The sequence below is a fragment of the Oenanthe melanoleuca genome, chromosome 2 (assembly GCF_029582105.1).
Source record: "Oenanthe melanoleuca isolate GR-GAL-2019-014 chromosome 2, OMel1.0, whole genome shotgun sequence".
NCBI classification, from domain to species: Eukaryota; Metazoa; Chordata; class Aves; order Passeriformes; family Muscicapidae; genus Oenanthe; species Oenanthe melanoleuca.
Window position 1 is genome coordinate 28,362,962 of NC_079335.1, and position 19,693 is coordinate 28,382,654.

Here is a 19,693-nt window from a genome sequence, read left to right on the forward strand (position 1 = left end):
TATTTGCCCTTTTAAATTCCTTTTTAATTAGTCTCTAAATTCTTTCAGTTCAGTCTTGTGAACCAAGCTTGGGTGAGGCTTTCAGATATGTGTCCATCCATCCTTGACAGATATCTCCAAGGGAGAACAAAGCATTGAAGGACAATATTAGATAAAAAAGCCAGGTAGTGTGGAGTCCAGGAAAGAAGCATAAAATCCCACAACAGCAGAAAGGAGGTGGAAACACCATCTCTTACTGATCTGTTGTTCACCTGCTTCAAAAGCTGTTTGAATCTGAGGGGTCAGCAGATCCTTTGGGATTTTTTTCTTTTATGCCAGAAACATAGGTCAAACTGTGGGCAACACTGATGGATTTCAGTCTAGTGTCACGTGAAGCAGGTGCAGGGGCAGCCAGCTCACTGCTCTGTCCTGTGGGTACTTAAGAGGACAGCAAAAAGAGCTTTAGTTAAGAAATGTTTGATGTAATTAACCAGCTCTTTGTTTGTATTGGGTCTAAGGTTGTCCAGCTTGTTTTTCCTGATTTTTAAACCAGTTTTCACTCTGAAAGATACAGTGATAATCAAAGAGAGCAAGAATGGTTAGCTGACAGTCTACATCCCATCCTGTTTTTCCTGAATTTAAACTTTGAGTATTAATACTATCTTAACTCACTGTGGTTAAACAAAGGTTCCTGGGGAGGGATGGGATGTTTTTGTGTTTTTTTGGTTATGTTCCTTGTTTTATGAATAAATAAATGCTGTGGGCACTTTTATCACTGGTGCAATATTTAAGTGTGCTTCCAGTACTTCCACAGTTTCTGTGTGGCAGTGGCTGTGGTAAGAGGACTTATATAGTTTGTGCAAATGCTTTTACAGAGAAAATCATATCTTAATAATTACTTTTCATATACTGCAATTTCCTGAGCACAGATTTATCTGGTATGTTTTTGCTGAGTAGGATGCCACCACTCATGGCAGAAAAACTGGGATAATTCAAACAGGTCTGACAGGATCAGTACTCAGAAATGCAAGTCAGCCATTGGAGGCAAGATGCAGAGAAATCAAGGATAGTGATGAAGTGGTGACAAAGCTTCTCCCTGTCACAGCTTGTCAACAAATGACAGGAGAATGTCATTTTTTGTCTCTTGGGCATATAATCTCGAAATTAAACCCTTGTAAATAAGTAGATTTCTGTCTTCTGGTGGCTATTTTCTTGATTAGAGTGGTGTCACTTCCATTTCCAGAACCTCTGCCCACTAGTATCTTATAGTCTAATAAATTATTTTGAGTATACTCAAATCATATTTGACACTTAAATAAAAAAATTATATTCCCTTACGCATTAGAGTTTAGCAATTTGATTTAGATAATCAGATCTTGTCCTTATATTTAAATAATTCAGGAGAGTTTCTCATGGTTAGATATGACAGTATAGAATAATGGATTTGCAGAATTTTTTAGCCAAATCTGAAAACACTTGGATGTCTTGGGTCAGAAAGATCTTTGACCTGAAGTTTAATTAAGAAGTGGGAAATAGAAAAGTGGGTGGATGCAGGAGACGATTAAAAAAAAAAAACAAAAACAAAAGTCTCTGTTCCCTCAAGATTTTGGTCCTGTTAAATGGTGTAAAAAACTCTTGTCACAGAATAGTTGGGCCTTATAAATGTCATAAATTTGAAAATTAGGAAGAGTGGAAAATGAAAACTTAGTCATTTGATTCCTTTCTTCATTTTTAACAAAAATGAGCAAGCTGCAGGGAAGAATAAAAGACAGCTGAAGTCAAAGGAAGCACATTTGTAGCCATCTATGTCCTAATGAGTAACATTAGGAAGCCATATGTAAGTATTTAGTCTTGACTGTAACAGATTGAATACATTTGGTCTTGTCTGGAGGAAACAAGCCTTAATCTATCAAGTACATGGGTGAAAAAACAGTTGGAAATTCTGGTTAATACAAAGGGAAGCCAAAAAGTGATGTTTAAATGCTTTCACCTCAGATGAGGGGAAAGTTTCAGTTCCACTATCAGTGCTTATCAGACAGGTGAGAAATAAATTTGCACATTACATCAGTTATTCTTAAATACTTTGCTGGATGTGTAGTAGTTCATGAGTACTGTAATGTTGCAAACCAACTGCCGTAAGAAAAATTATTCAAGAAAATTATTTGCTTCTTTGTAGTACAGAATATTAGACTTAGATTATATTGGTATATGTCAGATCTTTATAAGGCTTTGATTTGACTGCTCTGAGAAGGGACTTTGGACATGTGCAAGTTATGCCAAGCTAAAAATCCCCATGACCTGGGTTAGTCAAGAGTTAAAGAGCTTTTAGCAGAGAACAGAGCATAGACCCAAATGATCTGTGCCCAAGTAAAACACTTCAGTTGATCGATAGCTCAGAATGAAATACAGACCTCTCAGCAGTGGGGGCAGCTGGTGTGTATTTGCCTTCAGCATGTCTGGGAGATCTGCACTTCCCTGCTCTGGCAGGCTCCCAGCAGAGCCAGAGGTGGTCCTTGATTAAGTGAAATTTTGTGTTTAGTCTCCCATAGAGGGAGAGGACCTGGTATAGTCCAGCATTTGTCTCAGGCAAGTAGAAGGACCTGATGAGGGGCATGTACCAATGCCACAAAACACTACAAATAAAATCACTAAAAGTAAAGGAATAGCAGGGACAAGTTTGACTGGGAAAACTGTAATTGAGGGAAGTCTAGAATAAGCAGTGTTATCAAATTGGTTTTCATCAACAGCTAATCCAAATTTAACTAAGATCTCTCGGGTTCAGGCTTCATTATCACCTAATGCAGGCTGAACACATCTATCATGGACTCACTGGAGATTTGATATAACACCTATTTAGAGAAGTAATTTACAAGTGTAAGTCTTATCTGTATGGGCAGAGATGTTCATAATTTGTTTAAAGATGTTTGCTTTCTGTTTGTAAAGATTGAGTTTGCTCTCAGGGTATTGGAGTGGCAGTGAGTAAGTCTTGGCATACATTTTTGGGAAAGGAATCTCTTGGCCTCATGTTTTCAGAAAACTGAGTTTTGAGTCCCTCTTTCTCTTAGTTGTACTTGCAAAGTGGGAGTCTGAACATGTGTGTATTTTAAAATCTTGTAAGCAAACCAGGTTTTTCGGGATAGCATCATACTAAGAAATCTGATAGTTTTCTACACCTCCAAAGACGTGGGTGGCACCTTCCTGACCCTGCCAGAGGATGTGTGCTGTGCTCCTTCCTCTTGCACGATTTATGGAGTTCTTCTCTGAAACTTTTATTCTGTGGTTCCTTAATCCATCCCTCCATCGAATGACAGAATTCTTCTGCCATCTAAGTTGCCCTGAGTAATATCCTTGTGGTTTTAATACACTTTGAGAGCTAAGGATGTGTGAGATAGTGGTGAAGGCTATCTCAGATTGATGGTGTACATCCAAAGATACTGCAAGTTAATGGAATTGCTGGGAAATTGCACCAGTAAAAGGGAGGTTTTCTTCTGTACTTCTGAAGTGTTTGAGAGAATAGTCTGAAAATATTCATTTTTCATGGGGCCCTGACAAATAATATCTGGATCTTTACTTGCCATAGATGGGGGGAAAAAAGACAGTAAGGTCTTTTAAAAATGAATGGAAATCAAGTAGGATCACAAAGATTCAGAAAGAGAAGTATATCTCCAAAGCAAAAAAAAAACAAACAAAAAAACAAACAAAAAAAACAAAAAAAAAAACAAAAAAAAACCAAAAAAAAACCAAAAAAAAACCACCCCAAAAAACCAAAAAAAAAACAAAAAAAAAAAACCAAAACAAAACAAAACAAAAAAAAAAAAAACCCAAAAAACAATAAACCATGTCAAATAAACCACTTCTGTGTAAGTGATAAATCTCTCTACATCTGTTGACCAGTGTAAGGACTGAGTTTTGGCTTTCACATTTGAGTTTATGTACACTAAGTACACGATCCCTTAAGTAAAATCTAAAGGTGCAACTTGTTAGAGATGAAGTCAGATGACACAGGCAGGCTCCTCCACTCCAGGCTCAAGATTTCCAAGAGAAATAACCATTTTTAGTGTTCATCACTACCTCCAAGCCAAAATACACCGTTTTTAGGCATCTGTTTATGTTATGTTGTGGTTTCTAAATGTTGTACAGTAAAAGACAAAAGTGATATGAGTGGAGTAACACCAACACTGATTTATGTGTACTGGAAACTTGGGAGAAGGAATAAAGCTGGCCTGTTGGACATTGCTCTTGATTACACTTGACCTGTTTTAGTTGAAGTAGTTCTGCTTGCCTCTGGCCACAAGCATTTCCTAATGTATTTTACCATTACATATTGCATCCTTTTCTAGATCTTGAGTGGTGTGTGTAGGCTGATCCCTGCACAATTCTCTTTCCAGGCATCCTTTTGACTCAGAATAACCATCTCAGTACCAGTTTTTAAAGTTTTGAGGTAACTTACATAATTCTGAAAAAATATATTCACAATGTGAAAATGACCCTGGAAGCTACTCTATGTTCTAGATGTTTATAATGTTCAGTCAAAGAATGTCTGATTTTATTTATTACCATGGACTTGTGGGACTCTGCTTATATAAAATATTCTTGAACCTGCTTAAGTCCATTTGACAAGATGCTTAAGACAAATTTTATCTTACTAATAGATAAAAGGAAATCTTTAAGAATTGTTATTAACTAATAAAATTTACAGTTGTCCTGTGTCAGCTTAATTTTGAGTACAAGATGCAGATGTTACTATCCAGACACTGAACTGAGCTCTGCTTCTCAGTTCTCCTGAAAATTATTTTGGAGTTTAGCTTCAGTGAAATACTTCCAAACAACATATTTTTTAAAAGTGCTTATAGATTCTCTCTAGAAGACACCCTCTTACTTTGCTGTCTCATGTTACAAACTCAGATATATTAATTTGGAAGAGGCATATCTTTGATTGTTGGCAATTCAAGGTAACCCTTGCCAAAGTCCCCAAAAATACAAGAGCAAGAAGGAGCCCTGAGAGGTGGGGCAGTAGGATGGCTGCCTAGCCCTGATGCTCATCTCAAGGCTGAGCTGGTAGGACTAGCTAAAAGGTTGAGATGGGGCCCCTGGGAGACTGCCAGCAAGTCACCAATTAATACTAATTGCATGGGAAAATACTGTAAGGCTGCAGTTCTTCATCAGGGACTGGAATGAGTTCATAGCTGTGCTGCACCCAAGGGATGTGTGTTCCTTGGGATTTACTTCAAGAAGAAAAGGCAATGCTCCTTGCTGCTCCATTTGCTTGCAGTGTTTTAGGATCTCATCTATAATTAATGTGGAGGAACACATATCTCACATCTATCATAGAGCTTGGCTTGGGAATACTTGAGTTAAACTGTAATATTCTATTTGGTTTCAGCAGGAATCATCACTGTCTCATCTTGAGCCAGACATTGCTTCTCGTTTTCTCATAGGAAGGAAAACAGAGCTGAAGTTGCATGAAATATATGCACGTGATAGCTCTTCCAAAACAAGAAAACTATGGATATCTGATTTTAAAAGGGCTTTTGGTTTCACCTCTGATTTCCAAGGAAAGCTTTGCAGAAAACTGAGATTTAAGCTGCTGCTGTCTCCTCCTGTGCCTAGTGACAGCTGGAAACATCTGCTGAGGTAGTTTTTTGTTTCATCCTCTAGTTGCTCATGGAGATCATGAAGCATCGTGCCTTTTTGAAAATGGAATTGGTGCTGCTGTGGGGCAGGAGCGGGCAGCCAGGGTGCTGCTGAGCTTGGTTATGGCGTGGAGAGCAGCTGTGTGCTTGTGCTGTGCCCGTGACTGTGCCTGTCCCAGGCGCCCGGCCGGGCAGGACGAGGCGCTTCCCGGAGTTTGGAGAGGTGGGGTGGGAAGGGCACGGTGCTCTCGGTGCGCTGCGATTTCGTCTCTTCGTCCTCCCCTTGAAAAGGCGGACAAAGCTTCCGAGTCCCAAACTGCGTTTTTGTCTAACTCCTCCCCTATTCTGGCTGCTTGCTCACGCAGCCACCCGCGGATCCGAAACAGAAATGTGCAAAGGCAGGGAGTGCAGATCCCGTCTCCTCTGCGGGCGCACTGATGCTGCTGTCTCGCTCCGGACACAGCGGAGCTCTGGCTCATCATAAACACACCAGCGTTTCTCTGCCGTTCGTTCCCATCACCCTGCACTCCAAGAAGAGAAGAGCGGTCCGGGGCTGCGGGTGAGCGCCTTTGTGCCGCTGCTGGCTGGGCGGGCTGACAGGCGGCGTTGTTGGCAGGCTGTGCCCGCTTGGCAGCCGATCCCGCCTGGCAGTGGGATCTGGATCTGTCCTGCACAGGAGCCGGGAGAGCCCGGGACGGGCTGGGAGCTCCCGTTAGCGCCCGCGGGGAGCGAGCGGGGAGCGCTGCTGGATGGAGCAGCCGCTCCGCGTGTCTTCTGCGCACGGCAGAGCGCGTCTGGCACCGGGAGTCCCTGTTAACCAGAGGTAATCGCTGTCTGTAGAGTAGCGTGAGATAGCGGTCATTGCTGCTGTTTGGTTGCTTATTAAAATGAGAGTGATGCAACAGGGAGGAAAGTTAAGAAGTCCTCTGTACTCCGCGGGAGAATAAAGCTTCTCTGTGGCATCATGCTGAGGGTTATTGAAGTTTGTCTATTCCCCTTTATGTGGGCTTAGTTTGCATTACCAGGAATAAGAAAATCTGTGTGTGTTCCCATCAGAGAAAAAAAAAAAAGACTATTTAGTTTCCTTCTCCATCATGCTTTTTAAGCCAAAAATTATTATTTATATACAATATTAAATTAATTCTGCTAGTAGAAATGCATTGATATATAGCCATTAGGCAAGGTAAATACTTCGTATTACCAGAGACAGTTCCTCACCCTTCAAGGTACTCCCTGGAGAACAATGCACCCTGTACAGTAGTAAAAAAAAATAACATTAGCAGAAAGAAAAATGATTGTTGCATTTATTCTTCCAGCCAGTTTGCAATAACTGTGATTGCACAGACTGTGCCAAACAGATTTTTCATTGTTGTGCCAGTATTTCTCATGTGCTCTTAGTGCTTCAATCATATTTTATTGGTTTTTATATGACTAATTTTTTTTAGTTTCTAAGTAAAGATATATTTTGTCCGAGTGTCTGCTGTTCATATTGCTGTCTGTTCTTTGTGGTTGTTAAGTCTGTTTTAGAGAGTGTGTACTGCTGTTTAGGGATGATAAGAAACATGGTCTTAAAAGCACAAGCCTTGTGGCTGTTGCTCATTTTTTGTGCCCAGGTTGACATGCTTTTGGGATGAACGGGCTCAACTGCATTGAAGGACGCCCCCCCCCCCCCCAACTCTAAATCTGGAGCTCTCAGTAATACAAGTGGTGTTTGAAAGGTTTTTTCCTAAGAAGAGGTTAAAATGAGGAGAGTGCAGTTTGTGTGCTGAAGAACTTTACTCGGTTCTGCCAGTGCAGCACCGTTTGTTCTGTGTAATTTGGGAGAACACAGCTTGTACCTCCTGTTTGCCCGATGGCACGTAGCAGCCCCAGAGGACACACGCTGCTTTTGTGCTTCTGTTCAGTTTTAATCTTTTGGGAGCAACTGTTTCAAAGAATAAACACGTTGCCTTGTAGGAGAAACTCCAGAAAACATCCTGCTAGTGACAGCGGCAGCCGCTGCCCATCACCCTGGACGTTCCCTGCCAAAAACGGCGGGGCTTTGTGAGCTGGCCAGCCAAACTCTGTGTTCCCGAGGATGGCCAAAGGAAATCACGTTTCAAAGTGCTGAATTAAAACTGTGAGGCTGCTGCTGCTGGCACAAAATGCAGAATCTGTGTTTGTCCTGGCCCCCTCAGTCCGGGGATTGCTGGCATCCCCTTTCTGCTGGAGTGTTCTGCCCACTAATCCCTACACCCTGCTTGGTGATGGGGCTGGTTGGGCACCAGGCAGGCAGGTAATGAGCCTGCTCACTCCTTCCATGCAGGCTTTTAGGTTAAATCAAAATTGGCTGTTTATTATTTTGAATATAGTGGTGTAAAGCCTGTTACTTTTCTTTTGCTGATTGGCTTTAACTGGCAAACAAAGTTTCCTTTGCTGTTAGTTTTAAAAAGTGGAGTAAATACATGTCCCACATGAAATAATCTTGCATTATATTTTTTTGCTAGATGTTGTGTGCCTCACATATAGAGACTTTTATAACCCATTTCCTTCAGAGTCTATGACACTAAGTGGGCAGGGTCAATTTAAAATAAATAGCTTTTGCTTGCAAAGTCGACTTCGGTCTATTGTATATGTTTCTGTAAACAAAAAGATGCAGCAGAGTTTGGGATGGATATAAGCACAGACAGGGGTTTTGAGATAATGTCTTAACTGGTGCTTCATCTTTTTTTTTTTAGCCCAGAAGCTTCTGCTTCCTCACTGGGAGAGCCTGTATGAAGACTTGTGTGGATTTTGTTATAAGGTAAGGAATATACCTTAGATGTGTTTTTAAGTTCTTAATTTTGCATTGCTACAGAATTTCTGTGTAAGAAGTTGCTACGCTCTAATTTCTTGTCAGAGAGACTTGCACGTGGTTCTCCATTGTTTGGTAGTAACAAATAATGAGTGAGACTAAGGGTTTGCAGTGTAGATGATGATATGTCTTATATGATGTTGAATTTCAGTTTCTCTCCTACAAGCCTCAAGCTGTCCCTTTGGGGAGAGGCTCATGCTGTGTGTCTGGAGAACCTCTTGGTGCAGCATCACTTGCAGTGTTTTGTTCAACTTGGTATTGTTATGTTAAAACAGGAGTGTGCAGTCGCCAGAAATACTGTCACTTTGTGGCCTTCCCTGCCAGCTTTAGTGTCACCTTTCCTTCTACACTCTTCTCTGTCTGGGTAGCAGTCTCCATCATCTCTATTCCCCTGCAGACTCCAGGCTTTTATTTGCAGGCAGACTGATAATCTACAAACAGCACCATTGTCACCTCCTCTCCCAGGTTTTACTCTAGTTCATGCACTGGGTGACCAAATAATTTGTCAATAAATGAAGAATCTATTTGAAATAAATTGATGAGGAAATGTGGAACTCTTCTGATTTGGAGTCCTAAAAGACAGAGTTTCATGCTAGGCAGTTCACACAGCCTGCATGCATATTACAAAGTCTAGCAGTGTTAGTATAGTACAGCTGTGCTGCATGTTTCCTTAATCTGCTTGTTTAGAGACACCCAGAATATTCATCTTAATCATTTCCGTTGCATATTAGGTACAGGAGGAAATGCCAGGGAGAGCCCTGTCACTGGGAAAATGCATCATTTGAATGTGTAATGTAAATATTTTAACTAACCAAATGTAAACACTGTTTTGCCTTTAGGATGGGAAAAGACTGTCACAGTCAGAAATGAGCTGACATAAGAGTGACCCTGTATAGATGAGATACAAAATTGTGTTCACACATTTTGGTAATCAAAACAGAGCCCTTAATGAATTGCCTAGTGTGAAAGGAATTACAAACACAAATGTGCCTGACACTAGGCATTTGGAAGTCCCTGCCGTATTAATGCTAGATTGAAGGACTTTTCAGGATTTGTGGGGATCCAAGGTCTATAGGGGGGATGATGGGAGATGAGAGACATAAGATGATGAGATATGTGTTATGGTGAGGGCTAAACAAGGGCTGGACCCTCTCTGGAGGGAAACCTAAACTTGTAAGTATGCTCTGAATGTCCTCCATGCCACTGACTATGAGTTGTGTTCACCATGCCAGGACAGTCAATTCAGAAGTTTTCAAGGGTTAGAATATGGTAGAGGTAACAAATATACTAGATTCAGCAGGAAGCACCTTATTGCATTCACAGATGTGCTGTGGTTTTTCAGCCAGTGGATTCAAGGGAAAGCAGAGTTCTTAGGGAGCTCAGAGTGGTTGCTCATCAGTTCTGCCAGAGCTGGTTTCATAAGTGTGTGAAGACTTATATTCAAGTGGTGCTTGACAGAAACCAAACACATGGTTTAACTTTTGGTACTGAGATTGGTCCTGAAAAACAGCATAGGATCCAGAATCCTCCCAGGTTCCACTTGATTGCATTGTGCAGTAAATGGTCTTAGGGCATTCATCAGATTGCTAAGCAGAAGAAACATCTGGAGATGATTTCATTGGCTGTGTGTTCTAGCCCTTGAATTGCTAACATCAGAAGAGGAAGAAACAACACAGAGGATTTGTCTAGACTCCATGCATTGCAAGAAACTAGTTAGATCTGATTTCTGAAGGTACAGGTACATGTAAAAACCCATGTGAGTAAGCTTTCATTACTAGAATAGCTGGGGGATTTTTCAAGGTTGATTTTTGCTTGTATTACCAACAATGGATAATATATTAACATCTGCCTCACATTTGCTATTTCTTTGTTCTAACAGCTGGAAATTTACATTGGCACATAGGCCTCAGAGCTAAAAATGTCATTCCCTAGGTTAAAAACCCATAATGATTTTTGTTGTTCTCCTTGATAGGAAAGGAGAACTGAGAACAGAAAGAAAAAACAAACAGGAAGGGTAGCCCCCAGATGATAAATGCTCTCAGTTGAAGCAAAGATTAATCATGTATAGTGTAGCCTTAAAAGTGTCATTGTCTGCCACTACTACAGCAATTTAGCTGTAGCCAAATGAGCAAATCTATCTATTAAATTATCTAAAGAAAGTAGAAGAAATAAAATATTAAACATCATCAGTGAAGAGAAAATACAATGTTTTTTTTTTCAGTACAGAGGAAATTAAGAGCCCCTCTTGTGTGGATGAGAAGTGTTCTGCATAGATGAGAATAACTTTAACATTATCACAGAATCAAACTTGTGTTGCTGGAAAATCTAATCATTTTTTGCAATAACTTCTTTTAATTATTCTCTTGAATAGTATAATCCAAATCTCCTTTATCTCCCAGACAGATGTATCAATTTTCATGGGAAAGAATTAATACAGTCAAAAGTAAGAACTTCATTTTTTTCTTTATGAGCAAGAAGTTAATATACTTTTGCTAAAGGGTTGTATTGGGCCTTTTTATATTAAAAAAAAAAATTAAAATTAGAGTCTGTATTTTAGCACAGGGAAAAAGCTAGGAACAGATTGCTCTGTAGTGCTGCATCACTTTTCTAAAAAAAAGTCACATTATTTGAAAGCTGATGAGAGGGAATTTAAGAGAACGGAAGTTGAAAAATTCTTGGAAGGAGATTGTAAACTTCAGGGCAGAAGGGAGTTAGATAAAAGAATCTGTGAGAGTGGGAATAATAATGTGAAGAGGAACAGACTGTGCTGGTGATATCTTTTGGCCAAGGTTTTGAAAAGAATTTAGAATATGATCTGCCATTTCTGTCTTGGAGGGAGGGAATGGGAATTTTTCCATTTACAGTAAAGTCAAGTAAGAATGTCATTGCTCCAGCTGTTAAAATATTTTGAAATCTACTTCAAACTGATTATTTATTGCAGTGTTGAAGTATAGACTGTTGTGGACAGAAGAAAAAGAAAAACTGGATTCAATCCCAAGAAGTGGGCTGAAAGTATAATTTATGCTTCCCTGAGATGGAATGGGACTGTTAGTCCAGTTCAGCTCATTCCAACCCAGTTCTCTGAGACTGGATTTTTTAGGAAGCCTCTTTGGATAGATATAACTGGAGGTGAACAAATCTCAAGGTTCAAATCTGCAATGGAAACTTGGAAGCCTCTGTCAAAGCCAGAGGTAAACAGGATGCATGTTTTGAGGCTGAGTGCCACCTGAGTGTGACTTTACAGAGCATGTGAGGACCACGGCATCCCAGACATCTCTGGCAAACACTTGGGAACAGGCTTGTGTAAGGCAGAGTTTCTGCAGAGGGTGGATGGGCTACATGGGCTGCTCCTGTGCCTACAGCTTTGTCAGAAGCCCCTTTTTCATCATGGTACAGAGCACCCACAGTCTTTGCCTGCTCAGTCATTTCTATGTAACACAGTCTTCACATTCATATCTACATATAACCAGTTCCAGATGAATAGCAGTGACTTTCAGCATTAGGTAAATATGTCTGTGAAATGAATTTATCCTTGTGCTGTTTGGACTGTCAGTAGCCTTAGACAATCTGCTGTCATCAGACTGACTTGGCTTCTTAGTTTTGCTCTTGTGGCACAGCCAATTGCATTTCAGTGTATGTGAATTAAAGAGAGTATGCTCTAATAATGTTTTATATTTACACGGCACATCTCATCCCAGAGGACTTTATAAATCATGTATATTCAACACCTCTGACCTTTTGCAGTCCCTTCAGAGCAGGAGAACAAGCATTTTACAAAAGCAATAAAACCACAGGATTTTTTTTCTCTGTAATACTGGGGGGAACTCATTAATTACAGAATGAATTTTATGTTCCCTAAGCTACAGCTTCAGTTTGTAAAGACTTTTATTGAAATTTTCTTCAAGATAAGATGCACAATCCTGCTTTTTTATGTACACCACGAACAAAGAGCTAATCCATCCTTTTAAAACTGGACCTCTGGAAATATTTCACTCTTGCATCTAAATGAATATAAAAGTGTCACTACCTCTATGCCTTGGCTGTCATTTCATTAGTAAATTGTCACCTCTTCTTGAAGGATTTGCCCAATATGCTATAGTCTGCATTCACCCTCAGCTGCTACATATCCTCCCATTGCAGTGTGAGAGATACAGCAAAATAGAATAGAAAACCCATTTACTTCCTTCTGAGGAATTCAGATGTAACTGATCCTCTGAGGTATCAAGCTGAAGAAACTCACCATTATCTGTGCATTTGGTCAGCATCTGCAGGGGAGGGATGAGCAAGGCCAAAGGAACAAGGCAGAGGAGGAGGAGGATGGTGATGAATTCATCTTTCTGGCATTCACTGCCTCTTGCTGTAAACATTAGGAGTATGACCCAAAGCCTGTGGGTGTCAGGGTCTGTCCCTGCAGCACTGGGTCAGTGAGGGAGTGTGGGGCCCTTTGTCTTCCCAGGGCATCCTTCTTGTGGTGCTCATTTTATGTGCAGGACTTGCAGCTACCTCAGTGGGGTCAGATTCCCTCTACTTGGAGAAAAAACTCCAGAGAAGCTGCTTTCCTGAATTTTGAAGAAGAAAATAGACATGCAGCCTGTTCTAGTGTGGCCTTTGCCAGGCTGTTTTGTGGGTTGATTTGGGCCTTATTTAGTCTGTTGTTTTAAACAGAAGGACAACAACATTTCTATTTTAGTTGTACAATTCAGTAAATGGATTACAAAACCACAGTTAACTCTGACTCTCATGGATGGTAACTCAGTTAATAATAGATTAAAAGAATCTTTAAGTTTTCAGTGTATTGTTTTGTCATTTGTCTCTCTTTGTAGTTTGTATGGATTTAATATAGTTTATTCCATTTAGGAACATTACTGAGACAAACCCCATTAAAGCAGGCATTATAGTCCTTGTTTTGATTAGCACTCAAGGCCACTAGATAATGATGCTTAAAAAAAAAAAATCTCGTATTTCTCTCATGGTCATTAGCACTGTGATCATTGCCAGCCTTCATACAAGAGTGTAAGTTTTTTTTTTCCCCTACATTTCAGAGCCAATTGTGAATGTCTGTAATATAGTCAGTGACATTTGAACTGTAACATTTATCTGAAAAATAACAGTTCTTGCTCTTTCAGTGCTCCTACTTGCAATAAATCTATATGTAAGACAATTAAAAACTGCCATTAACTAGCTAATATTTTTCAGTATTATTTTATTGGGGTGATTTTTTGGTTTTTCAGTTTCATGTTGTAGTGAGGCTTTCTAGACTTTCAGATAGTACATGTTCTTCTCAAACAACACCCTGACCAGAGGAAGACATTTGCACCACTCCTAACAATACCAGACCATTTCAGCCCCGGACTAATATGGGCAATTTAAATAATTTTCACACATCATGTTTAAGCCAGTGACATGTAATTCTAGGACAAAGCCTCTCAGCACCTCTTTCCAATATTCATCTGCACTCAAAGGATAAGCAGCTGCTATTACATGCTAATGTCTTTTGAGGGTGAATGGCCATTTTAGGGCATGTTATTAACTCTGTGCAAATCAGTGCATTTTCCATCCTAGTGTACAGAGTTGACTTCACATGCTGTTCCCTTTGCAGGTTTTAGTTCTATTAACCTAAAAGAAAAATGAGGAAAATTATACATTTGATGAGTTTGAGTTGGCATCTTGAGGGATGGGGCATGTCCATCTGTAATTACATGCTCAGGCTGTGGGGACCAGACCTCTCACCTTGCAGGCTTGAGAAGTTGCAGGTCTTTAAGGGCAAAAGGCCAGCCAGGACAATTAACATTTCTAGTAACACAGCTGACTTATTTTACTTTATCGCTGTGTTTTACCTACTGCAGATACACACTGGAGTACCTGGAAAGAGGCACTCACTCTACTATGTGTCTTTTATTCTTACAGACCCGAGTCACACTGTGTTCCCACCAACTTGCCAGGTCCAGGTGTGGGAGCCCAGCAGAGTCCTGAGGTCCTTTGAGCTTCTCATTGAATCCTCAGAGCAATCTGAATGCTTCTTTGCATTAACATACTTCTTTATTTTGATAACAATTCTTGCTCTTCCCCCCTCTTCTTTTCCTCCTGAAAAGGAAGAGGGCACATACACACAAAATGATATGGCATACAGAGCTTTAGCATAGACTTGCTTTGGCTTTAGATTGGCTTGTTACTGCTGAGAGTGTGTTTCTTGCTGTGGCCATGATCCCCCAGCCCCTGTTCCAGCATTTAGGGGACTCATGTGGGGTGCCAAATGTATAAAATATTAATTTTTGTTGAACTGTTTCACAATTCTCCAAATCTTCTAAGCACAGAAACCTTTTATCATATTGCAGCCCAAGCCACCTAATCTGTACTCTTCTGGTTTGGGCATTTTTTAATGAATTCTGCTCACTAAGGCATCCAGTTATTTTCTATTCCTAGTATTTGTTTTGTCTAGCTTTGCTCAGAGTTGATAATTAATATAGTAGTTAAAATACCATCATCTTAATGCTCTTTACCATGGATGAAAACCTGCTTGTCTCAGAAGCTGTTATACATGAACCATGCAGAAGAATTTGCTTCAGAGTGGAATAACCCTAGATTTATTATTCAACCAGTCACCACACTAACATGATTTTTCCTGTTATTATTCTTACCTAAGTAGTTGCTGCAGTTGAAAGGCATCTTTCAATTTCTAAAACAGAGGAGAGAACCAGATCTCTGGAAGATCTTTAAAAAAAAATCCATTTAAAAAATATGTATATCCTCACTTGTAAATTCCTGATAAATGCAGAATAAATTCCCACAGATCATAATTTCTCATTATTTATTTAATTTATACACCATTATAGCTGTGAATGAGGCTTTACAAAACCACAGGGACACAATCTTTGCCCTAAAGAGATTGTAGCTGAAATTAGACACAACATATGACCAATTATTTCAATAGACAAAGCAGGATTACACCAAATAAAAATGGCTCGTGTTGCATATCATGTGTATTTTGTAAGCTTGCAATAATACAGTTATTTGGAAAAGACTTGTTTGTGCCCCTGAATGTGGTGATTCGTAACAAAGCTCTAGAATAAAGCCATCATTAGTGGTTGCTGGTTTAAACCAGAAAACCTGAGACACTAATGACTAATCATTGCTTTCCCACAGGCAATTTAATTAAAGAACTGGATTTAATGGAGGATGTATTCAGTATTCATTTCTAGCTGCTGTGGCCTCCAAGGATCTTCAGTCCATTTTTAGACCTATCTTTAAGATATTGTTGGCATGGTGAAGGTAGAGCCTTCTAGAGGCTCTAACACATTTTCTTCAGCCTAATCTTGGGTACACGGTGAATAATAAGATTTCCCTGAATTTTAAGTTAAAAAGTGTCTTACTCCATACACATAGGCCTCTTTTCCTAATATTTAGTTACAAGTACCAGTGTAATATTTTATTTCCAGGAATAAGCCATAATTGTGCAGTACATCATTGTTTAAGTGTTCCTTGGCAGAAGAGGCTACCATCCTCATGTAAATAGTGCATGTACTTGTATCAAATCCTCAGGCTTTATTTTAACATTTGAATATCTAGACCTTTTGCTTGACAGGACTTTAGCTAAGGAGCTGATGTTTGTCCACTATTTCCAGAGCTCTGTTGGTATAGAGCTCATCTCATCCCCTCTCTAGATGAGGAAGAATGTCAGTGGTGGGAGCTGGGTGAAGGGAATGGGGCTGGAAACTTCCCCACCTTCTCATCCCCTCCAGCAGGTGAGGGTTGGGGTTTTATTCCCCAGCAATTCACTCAGATAAAAAGAGGATTAGGGTACCTGCTTGCCTAGCCCACAGGGTTCTGCTGTGGCTAATTAGTCAATATTTGCACAGCTCCAAGAAAACACTTTAAAGTGCCAATTATGAATTATAATTATCTTCTGAAGATGATTGGGAGTCCACGTTTGCATGTTGATTCAGGCCACGGGAGTGAATCTTTCAAATAACAGCTCTTATTTAAATGCTTTGCTGATTCCTTATCTCATGTTGCGTGTTGTTTTTTTAAGGATGATGAGAAACATTAGTTTGCCCTCAGGAAAGACCAGGTCTGACTGTTTTTAATAATGAGTTATGTACTTAGTCACAGTGGGTAAATTTACAAACCAAGCAGGACACACTCAGAGATCGATTCTGTCTGTTGGGCAGATGGTTTTACACAAAACGTTCAGCAGGACGAGCCTGCTGAGACTTTAAAACAAATACTGCTAAGTAACATTGCCATAAGCCTCTTAATATGGTGGCAGTGCCTGACTTACACTGCACAGAGCTCCTACTTTATTTATATCTCATCTATTTACTGACATGTAATAGATTACTCTGGGAAGAGGCTCGATCTCGGCGGATTTACTTTGAAGGCTGACATTTTCAGTTGTAACTTACTTCCAGAAAATAGTAACTAGTCCTCAGCACTATCTGCAGGACACTTGGCTATTTCCTTAGTAACAGCACACCAGTATTAAAGCCTACAAAAGAGGTCCATGACTGGACTTCAAATTTTTGAGATTAGTGGAAAATTTATATTGCAGCAGATTTTTTTTTTTGTCCCTTAGCATCTCTGCATTTTCCTCTATCTTAGAAATGTTGCTGGTCTCTTTAACTGGAGAGTAAGAGGCTTAATTATATATTCTACTTTTATATGAGCTAATTGGAGAAGTGTTGCCTGTAATTGAGTTTTAATATTTGAGTCTGTATATCTGTATGTTAATGTTGCATTAAATAAAAGAAAATCTACAGTTGTACGTAATTTTACAGAGAGAACAAAATTCTGCCTCCAGTTACTATACAAGAGCAATTGGGAACAAAATTGGGCCAGAAGTTTCCTGCTTTCTATCTCTTTGCAGTAACATAAAATTTTAATGGGGAAAAATTACAGGAAAAAAGAACACTTTGTTTAAAAATGTTCATAAAGGGAAAAGAAGTTCTTTTTTTTGCCTGAATAGAGGTCTTTTGATAGTTATTTGCTAATTTTATGCTTACATATGTGTTCAGTTGCTGCACAGGGACATTAAACACAATGTTGATATGAGCCCACACATTGATTCTCCAGCAGAGGGGTCTGAAATATTCATATGATGACTAGATTTGTATTGTTTTATTTGCTTCTTTTCTTTTCTACCCAAGGTCCTAAGCACCATCAGATAATTAAACATTACAGGGTCTGTGATAGTAAACGCTTCTGAAAGTCTGGACATTAATTTTTTGTCCTGCCAGCTGGAAGGAGTGGGATGCTCTGGCATTGTTTTACTTGGAGAAAAGTGTTTTTCTGATATTAGACTAAAATGTTTTATCCCTGAATAAATCCTTATGGCTTTCTGAGAAGGATTTAGTGCTAAGAGCGTTCAGCTTTGTGTAGGAAATGATTTTAGAGGAAGATGTTTGTGCCTGTGTAATGAAGCGTGGCGTTACTGGTGTGAGATTCAAGTGCAGCTGGAAACTCCTGAATTTAGGCAAGTATCTGCAAGGCATCTTCAGGCCCCATTATAGTCAGTGGCAATCAGAGCCCCCTTCAGCTGCTCATGCAGGAGCAGCTGGTGCCATTTGAGGTGCCCTGGTACATTTTTTGTGGTTTCTTAATATCTGTATGAGAAGTGTGAGAGTCGGTCCTGTGCCATGTCTGCTGACCTCATCCAGGTGCAGGTTTCATCTGCCTAAAGAGTGGGAATTGAATGGTGTTTGAAATGCCACAAACTATGCCCTTTGGCCTCCATCTGTCCACTCCAGAGGGACACAAATCTCCTGCAGTTCGTGCATCAAGTTGTTCATCTCTACGGACATATCTGCATAAACATCCAGACATCCTGGATGCCTTTAGGCAGCTCAGGTGGTTCTAGCTGCCAGTGTTTAGACAACTAAATGGCATCCCCCTGAGTTGGTTATGTGCATCCTTTGTGAGGCTCCATTGCCTGGAATGTGCTCCTGGAACACAGGAGCTCAGGCACATCACTCACACAGACACACCTGGGCATCTCACGCACCTCGCAATGGGTGGCTGCCTCCACACATCCTGTCACAGGTGTGACACCTCACTGAGCCTGCAGAGCTGCTCAGGACTTTGCTGGGAGAAAATAAACAGCTGTGGAGGGCTGAGGAAGGAAGGAGAGAAAACTGTAGTTCTGCACTGTTACTGCTGTGCTCTGTAACTCAGCTGGTGAGACACACTGGGTTTGATCTGTGGTGTCCCAGTCCCCCTGCCTTACCTGCATAGCCACAAAAAACAGCCATGGGCAACCAAGCCGAGTCAGAAAGCTGCACTAGAGGGACACCAGTGGCCCTGTGGCTTGATCACTGGACAGCACCAGCTAAGTGGAATAAACTGTGTGTCCTGAAATGGCTGAAATGACAGTCCTTCTGAGACAGCAGTAGGCACCCATGGTAACTGCCTTGTTTTCTCCATCACTTTGGGCCGACATCGTTTCCCAACGTCATTTTGCCCTTTCCTTTCCTTCACTTCACCTGTGTTTGCCAGCAGTGCTGTCTTTGCCCATTAGCAGTTGTGTACCAGCTGCTGTGCTTTTTCTTTTTCTGGCAGTTTCTGTGCAGATTGTGCTTGCTTTTTTTTGCCCCAAACCTTTTTGGTGCGTGTCAGCATTTTATCTGTTCACACGCACTTGGGAATGATAGGAGCCATGATCTATTTGGGTCAGTGCATTCCTGTAACAATTCCAAAAGGAGAGATTTTTCTAAAAATAAATTCTCCAATGCCAATCTAGCTCTCATTCTTACCCACATAATATCTGTTAGCACCTTCTGCTATTTTTATACTTGTGAAACTGGGGTAGCCTGATGAATCTTTCTGTTGTTTTTGCTTTCTTCCAGATGAATTAAGTCATGCAATTCTCCTGTTGGTTGAATAACTCATGGAAATACATAGCAAAGCATGTAGTTTAGCAGCTGCCCCAAACTAACCTCTGCAATCATATGTTTCAAGTCAGTGAAAATTCAAAAAGGATCCTCTATAAGGATGACATGGTTGTTTTTCTGAAATTAGCACATAAATTTGATATTGAATCTAAGTAAATGCAGAGCTAGATTACCTTTGTTCCTCAGGCGGTTTCCCAAGTGTTCATTGCAGTCAAGAAAATCTTTCAACAAAAGGAAAAATTAATTTACTGTCACTGACATCAAATCAACCTGTAAATGTTTCAGCTTTCAAAAACTAATGATCATTTTCTTGACTTATAAATGGTTTCATTGAAAACTCTTTCCTTCTGCAGAATCTGATTGCT

General features: G+C 40.2%; 1 protein-coding gene across 7 annotated transcripts in view; it reads left to right on the top strand.

Moving 5' to 3' along the window:
- Positions 1–19,693, top strand: part of PAG1 (phosphoprotein membrane anchor with glycosphingolipid microdomains 1) — a 102,897-nt gene that overhangs the window by 53,644 nt on the left and 29,560 nt on the right. For 4 of the 7 annotated variants that reach the window (XM_056484435.1, XM_056484437.1, XM_056484438.1 and 1 more), the window contains one exon: positions 8,330–8,394. The gene's annotated coding sequence lies outside the window, so the exon portion shown is untranslated. Of the gene's footprint in view, positions 1–5,977; positions 6,436–7,748; positions 7,888–8,329; positions 8,395–19,693 lie in introns of those variants that run through there. The other 3 variants (XM_056484434.1, XM_056484436.1, XM_056484439.1) reach the window with 3 other exon arrangements.